Below are 8,237 nucleotides of genomic sequence, written 5' to 3'. Positions count from 1 at the left end.
AGCTCCTGTTAAGATTAATGAGACAACTGTGCATTTTGACAATGACTATTCTTCCTTGGTAATAGCTAAAAGAAAAGTTTTTCTACCACTAATAAGGGAGCTTAAAAAAGCACAGTTTAAAACATACCTTCTGTTTCCTGCCAAGCTAAAAATCTTCCTTACTGATGGTCCTAAAATTTTTGATGACTTAGACTCTGCTTTACTGTTTATCAAAAAAATAATATTTTGGATAAAATAGAGGAAATGGAATGGGCTAGTCCTTCATTAAAGAGACTGGCAACTGAAACTTCGTGGAAGACTTCAGAGAAGAAGAAGAGACTAAAAAACACATGATTTGTTCTATGTTTTTTTTTTTTTCTCTCATCATTTTACTTCATTATTAATCTTTTTAAATATAGTTCCTGCATTTCCAGAAAACCACAGATATTCTGAAAAAGATTTAATCAAAGTTATTCTCTGTGTGCAAAGAAATGTTTTGTTTCATAACCAGTCAAAATATCTGAGGATCTAATAACAAGCTATTATTCAATTTGTTTCTCTTTCTGAAAAGAGAAGTAAGGTCAGTAATTTGATACATTTTTTCTCTTTTCTTCTCCTTTTCTTCTTTTCTTTGTTTAAACAATGACATTCTATTTAGATTATGTAGTGGGTAAAGGGTGGGGAGGGCAGGGAGAGAAGAGTAATGAAAAAATGATAAATGGAATAATAACATATTTATTCCTTGTAAAAGTTTATATGTTCTTCAAATGCTATTCCTAATTATACTTTCTTGATTATACTGCTTATGCTTGTTTGTAAATAATCTGTCATGCTTTAACTAATAATAATTAGAACTAAATAATAGTAAATAATATGTTTTATTTTTAACTCTATTAATATAAACAGTAAGTAATATTCCATTGTATAGACTTCTTATAGCTTTCTCTTACATTTTTTTTATTTCTGCTTTACACTCTTTTATTTTCTACTCTCTTTTTCTTTTCTTTATTCTTTCTCTTTATTTTTTTTTCATATTAATATATAGAAATAAATAACAAAGCAAAAAAAGGCCACACACAGCAAACAGAGCACGGTGCCCACACAGGAAAAAAGTTCATAAACCAAAACAGTCATAAAAGTGTGGGTACCTAATGGCAGTTCAACTGGTTTCAATTGTCAGTTCTCACCACGACACAAGAATAAAAATCCTCTTCAGGAACACAGGTCATAAAGTCCTCTTCAGGAACACAGGTCATAAACTCTTTCAAGTATCCAAGTAAAACGAGACACCGAAGTAAAAGGATAATAATTTATTGTAGTTAGCGCTTTCGCCACGTAGGCCTGAAAGCATAACAGCTTGAAAATCCATTCAAAAGAACCAGCATATATATATTTATATATATTTTGATTGCTAACTAAGCACCTTAATGTTACAGCAGCTCATAAATCCATTATTGAGAGCAGTTTGTGTTGGCTCTCACTCTAGCTTGCTAGGCATTCATCATAGGGTGGTTTACATAATGTTAAAGTAACATAACACACACAATACTTAGACATATATAGAAGTGAAAGCATTGTGTTACAAGCTGTAACATACACTTAAGGTGTACATCAGCAGTAAAGCAGGTTAAAAAATAAATAAACCAAAAGTACACCATTTGACAAAAACTCACTATAGCAGCACACTCAATCGTGGCAGATATTAAGACTTCACTTGCTGTTGAATGCACGACTGTGCTAGTCCTTAAACAGCAGTAACAAATAATACATAAACTCAATATAAATATATTAGATGGATATGCAATCAGCTCTATCTACCTAGGTCTCATAGTGGAACCCAAACGCTCCAAACAAGAAGAGGGGTATATAGGAAACATAACAGATAGTAACCAAATAACTATCAAGCAAAGCCCAAGAATATAGAACTATGTGAGAAATCACAACTAACTATCAATCCTTATCAAAGTCCCTACTGAGCAACTAACAGAAAAATACACACGAAAAAAGGGGGACGGGATGGGAGGGGGGGGGTTGTGGGGGGAGACAAAGTCCAGGCTTATAAATATCCAGTACTAAACGACCCGTAGACATACTAAACTGCAGATCCAGAAAAGATCATAATTTCGGTCTACACACCCTTCTTTTCCTTAACATCGGTTTAATTTGAACTTTATCATTGAGTCCTGGTGCCTTGTCGGCTCTACATCTGATAATCCACCTTAACTCCTTTTCTAAAGTCAAATTTACCATATCACCACCTCTAATGTTCCCAAACACAGTTTGGAGAGCACAGAAAGTGAACTTATGCGTCGCATCAAACGACTGTACATGTTTTGCTAAGGCATTATGAGCCAAACTAACACGAATTTGATAAATATGCTCCCTTATGCGCTCCCTCAAAGTTCTATTGGTCTTCCCAATGGTGATATGGACTGTTTTAATATATAGAAATGTTTTTGATCATATAGACACAGTAAATAATAAGATTTGCATAAAAATTGAGTTGAGACAAAAATATTGAGTTTTATTACTTATTAATAACTTTGGGCTTAATTTCACTTACATAGAGGCTGTAATAACCTGTAAAATACATCGCGAAGGTTTTGTCATGTTTAGATGCATTTACACTGCTAAATGAATGTTTGTCACTAGTTTTTAACAAGTTTCCCGCCAAAATGTTAAGGGAGACAATCTGGGATGTGGGCTACCTCATGAACAGTGTCCTCGAGTTGTTTCAAAAGCTTCAACTCTCAGAATTCTCACAGAGAAGCTGAAAGCAGTCAATTTGACCTTTGACCCAGATATCAAACTGACACATTGCAGATTCAAGAAGAACACTCTACCAGGAAGTAGAACTGATGCAAATGCGACTATGTGAAGGAAAATGAACTCTTTAACATCTAAATGTGAGTTATTTTACATAATTACTTAAATATCTATGTTATAATTCATAAAATATGTCAGTTATAATGATTTTAAATGATGCAGTTTCTTGTAGTAAGTAAATGTCTTATTTTAGAAAATGAAACATTTATTCAAGTGTTTTTGAAAATCTACTTGACTGCAGCATACTAATCTGTGTTAAAAGCTTATGTTCCAAACATATACATTACTATAACTCATTTAATTCATCTGATTGACAAGCATAAATAACTTTATAACTCTATTCTGGAAGAAATTGTCATGTGATATATTTTAAAGCAGTAGTATAGACATACAAAATACAGATGGCTTTTTTTACAATAATGCAAGTGTTTCTGAGAATTTGCATAACTATGCAGTATGATTTATAACAATTTCTATAAATATAATATTTTATTCTATTGACAATAATGAGTATGAGTAAAATGCTCATATACAAGTAATTTAAGGTTTTTTTTTGGAAGCTGTTGACTGCATTTACATGACAGAAAATAGATGCATCTTAATATATGTAATGTCTGAACCATATTAGCCAAAGTTTTTGATTTAAATGAATGTTAGAACTTATTTTTACATACTTTGAATAAATTAATATGTAAATATGCCTTCCTTTTTTTTCTCTCTCTCTCTCTTTCTTTCACTCTCTCCCTCTTTCACGTCTTTTATTTCTCTCTCCTCTTGGTTCCTAATATCAAGATTATTTGAATGCTATTTGAATACAAGTGTATTATATTACATAGATGTATATAATAGTATGAATAGTTTTTAAAAAAAGTTTATTTTAGTTTATATGATGCTGTTTTATCAAATGTGTAGTCTTGTCTTGCTAGATAATTGAATTGAAAGCTGTTAATTTAAGTTAAATATAACCAGTATTAAATTGATAAGGTGGTAGCTGAGGTACTGCTGCTTAGGTAGGGGTTAACTTGAATGGTAAATACTACTCTAAGTTGGAGTTTTTAACTCCAGGCTGGATGCAAGGTTTAATCCTTACATTATTTTCACTTGTTCATTGTTATATGTATATAGTTTTGACATCCACAATATATTTTGTACACTCATTGTCACTACAAACAAAATTGAATCCTATACAAAATTCCATAAGAGATTCAATAAATACAGCTATATTTAAAGGTACTCCTAAAGGAGGAGATGTAACATTACTTATGTTGTTATTTGTTATTTTGATCATAAGATTCTTAAGTTTTAAAAATGCCAAATGACATCTTTAAAAGGAATTTCTTTAAACATTAATGGATTGAATAATCCATGTAAAAGGGCAAGCCTAATAAGATACATTAATTTACATAAGACCAACTTAGTCTTCCTGCAAGAAACCCATCTCTTGAAAAAAGATATTGATAAACTAGCCACAAACAAATATACAGTATTGGTTAGTTCAGAGCACACTCAGAAAAAAGAGGAGTGGTTATTTTATGGAATAAAAGTATGCCCATTCCTAAAACCATTAAGTCTTATCAGGATGACAAAGGAATGTTTTGTATGGTTACAATACAAATTAATGGGAAGACTTACACTTTAGTTAATGTATATTGGATACCTGGAAATGGTATTAATACAGTGAAACATCATCTTGATAAGATCATATCATTCTCTATAGGAGATATTATTTTAGCTGGTGACTTTAATTGTATACTACATGAAAGTGATACTACCACTATAGGAAAAAGAAGAATTACATCTAATGCAAAACATTTAAATGATTTTGCTAATTCTTATCATTTGAATGATATTAATAATCAGATAGATTCAAAATCATTACCATACACCTTTTTTTCTAACAGATACAAAACTTATTCAAAAATAGATAGGGTCTTTATTTCTAACCAGATGGTAACAGATTTAATTAATTCCAAAATCATTTCATGTCCTATATCTGATCATAATTCAATTATTTTTGAATTCATGATAAAAAATACTCATAATGTTCAGATCAAAAGGATACTAGCATGCTTAACTCAACTAAAAGACTATAAAGAATATATACTTTCAGAAGTAAAACATTTTTTAGACAAAAATAATACTCCTGAAGTCTCCATTGTCTATGTTTGGGAGGCCTTAAAATCATATCTATATGGGCAAAGTATCAGATGGTATAATAATAAAAGGAAATCTTGGGATAAGGAGTTGTTAGATATTCAAAGTAAATTAGACTCTTATAAACATAATAATAAAGAAAATATTATGGACAAGAAAGTTATTGAAGAAATAAACAAACTAAATGAGAAATACAAAGAAATTTTAACTCATAAAGTTAAATAACTTTAGAGAAATACAAGTTTTTGTCTTATTCAATAAGCCCCAAATACTTACATAGACTTAAAAATAAAACAAAAAGGTTGAATAAACAAAACCATATCAAAGAAATCTTTTCTCTAGGGAAAAAGAAGAATGTTTATAGTATACCAGAAATACTAGATGAATTTAGAAATCACTTTCACAAAATTAACCATAATAACATTAACATGGAATCTAAAGATAAAATAAAGGAGTTTATAACCACAAACATGAATAAAAAGCTTAATAAACAACAGATTAAAGTATTGGACAAAAGTATTTCATATACAGAGGTTATTACACAAATAAATAAGCTTAAATCAAACAAAGCACCGGGTAATGATGGTATTATACCAGAGATATATAAAATCCTTTCTAAAAGTACATATTCATTAATACATAAGGTTTTTATTTTGGCCCAAACTGAGTTAATAACCCCCCCCATCTTGGCAATATACATTTATTTCGCCAATTTTAAAACCTAATAAAGATCCAACTAGATGTACTTCATATCGCCCATCTCATTACTTAATGTTGATTATAAAACGCTTATGAGTATTTCTAATGATAGATTGAAGACAATCATCCCCGGCATTATAGATATAGATCAGACAGGCTTCATTGTAAATAGAAATACTTTTGATAATATAAGAAGAACTTTAACATTAATTGATTTTGCAAATAGGAAAAAGAAATATTTAACACTTATTAGTCTTGATATAAGTTCAGCATTTGATTCAGTAAGTTGGGACTATCTGTTTACCTTACTGAAGTGCACAAACTTCTCAGATGCATTTGCAAATCTAATTGAGCATTTATACAAAGGAACATTGGCTTATATTAAGGTAGGAACATATGTTTCACAAAAAATACCCATTTTTAAAGGTACAAAACAAGATTGTCCACTTTCTCCACTATTATTCACTTTAGTAATGGAGCCTTGGGCTAATTTGATCAGAAACAGTACTGACATAGAGGGTTTTGAAATAGATGAAAATACAACATCCAAAATTCAACTTTTTGCAGATGATGTTCTAATTACATCAGCAGGATCTAATTCTTCTATGCAGTCTCTATTTGTTAAAATGATGAATTTTAAAAGTATTTCTGGTTTAATATTCAATGAAGAAAAAACTAAAATACTACCTATATATACACGAAAAAATATTCTCATTAGTGATTTTACTAAATATGTACCCAATTCAGGTCAGATAACTTATTTAGGTATAATACTATCTAAAGATATTAAATCTATTATATATAATAATTATAATACCTGTTTTCTTAATATACAAAATCTTTTTAATACCTGGAATAATATGTTTTTACTATGGAGGAGAGACTTACAATTATTAAAATGATAATATTCCCCAAGATTTTATACTTAATACAATCAATAATACTTCCACCTACAAAAATAATTATCAAGAAACTGAATACACTAATGTTAAATTTCCTATGGGCACCTAATAGACCTAGGATTGCATTAAAGAAACATACTAATAGCTGGTCTCAAGGGGTATTTCTTTTCCAGACTTTAATTTATATACTATCTCTTCTATTGTAAAAGTTATTACTTTATTAATAGATCAGTCATATGTCGCAAAATGGAAAGATTATTGGGAGCTAATTAGTATGCACTTCATGAAAATCTCCTTAACACATAAAAATATGATTGTAAATAACTCCATGTTATGGTTACTAAAGGAATTTTGTACTTCACCTATTACACCTAAACATATGGTTTGTTACCCATTAAATATTATTATTAGCTATCGTAACTTTATATTCGTGCACACTAAGTATAGGGAATGGAATTTTATTATATTCACCATAATGTATACTCAGGGTATGCTTTTGTCATCTACTTCTGAAGGAACTCATTTAGCTATAGATAATGATCTAAAATACTGGTATCAGTTGATATCTGATAATAAAGTTAAAAATCTAGATTTCTTAAAACAAGAATTTGATCTAAGAGAAACTTGCTGGTTAGAGGTTCAGACCTTTAGGCAACATCTCATTAATAAAATAGATCTAATGTCTATAACAGTTAAAGAATCTATTCCAACACTGATTGATTACTTGATATTAAATTTACAACATAAAGTTTCTAAAAAAGGTAAACTTTCATACATACATAAGATTATCAGACAAGAAACTTTTTACAGTGTAGATACATACTGGAATTATTTCACTTCTATTAATGGGGACCCACCAAATCAACAAGATAAACAATATATATTGGAATCTGCCTATAGAACTACGTCTTCCATTGTCTGGAGACTTTATACATGGAAATTTTTACATAGATCTTTTTATACACCTTTGATGATGAATAAAATAAATAATAAAGATAATCTATGTAAGAGATGTAATGTAGAAATTAATGCTGACTGGGTTCATATGTTTTATGACTGTATAAAATTGAAAGAATACTGGAAGTCAATTAATGAATGTTTGCAGGCTCTTTTTACAGATAATTTCATTATTTCTAAATCTCTTATATTATTCAACACACCTGTACCTCAAAGTGTTAAAAAGGTTAAGCTTCCCTTGTTATGGTCTATTCTAGCAGTGGCTAGGAAAATAATAACCAGAAATTGGATTTCAGATACACCTCCTTCGTTCAATGAATTTAAAAATGTTATGAATATAGTGTGCCAAATGGAAATAAACACAATTAGGTCAAGAACAACTAGAAAAACATCTTATTATATTGTATGGGATAATTTACAAAATTTGTTAAAAAAATCCTAATTTCAATAGCATGGTATTTTAGTTTAATTAATTGATCTGATTGTAGTGGATGTCTTTGTAAATACTTTAGTTGTTTTGTTGAATGTTATAATCATATCTATTTTTAATTACTTGTATAAAATTGTTATATTTCTCTTGTATGTTAAAACAATAAACCTGTTTTGAAAAAAAAAATTATTAAACTTTAAATATGAACTCATCAAACAATTTTAAATACAGATATAAAATATGTATATATATACACATATATATGTTGGTCGAAAATCTAAAAATAATCA

The sequence above is a fragment of the Protopterus annectens genome, chromosome 7.part0 (genome assembly GCF_019279795.1).
Source record: "Protopterus annectens isolate FY-2018-M chromosome 7.part0, PAN1.0, whole genome shotgun sequence".
NCBI classification, from domain to species: Eukaryota; Metazoa; Chordata; order Ceratodontiformes; family Protopteridae; genus Protopterus; species Protopterus annectens.
Note: the sequence above shows the minus strand (reverse complement) of the source record.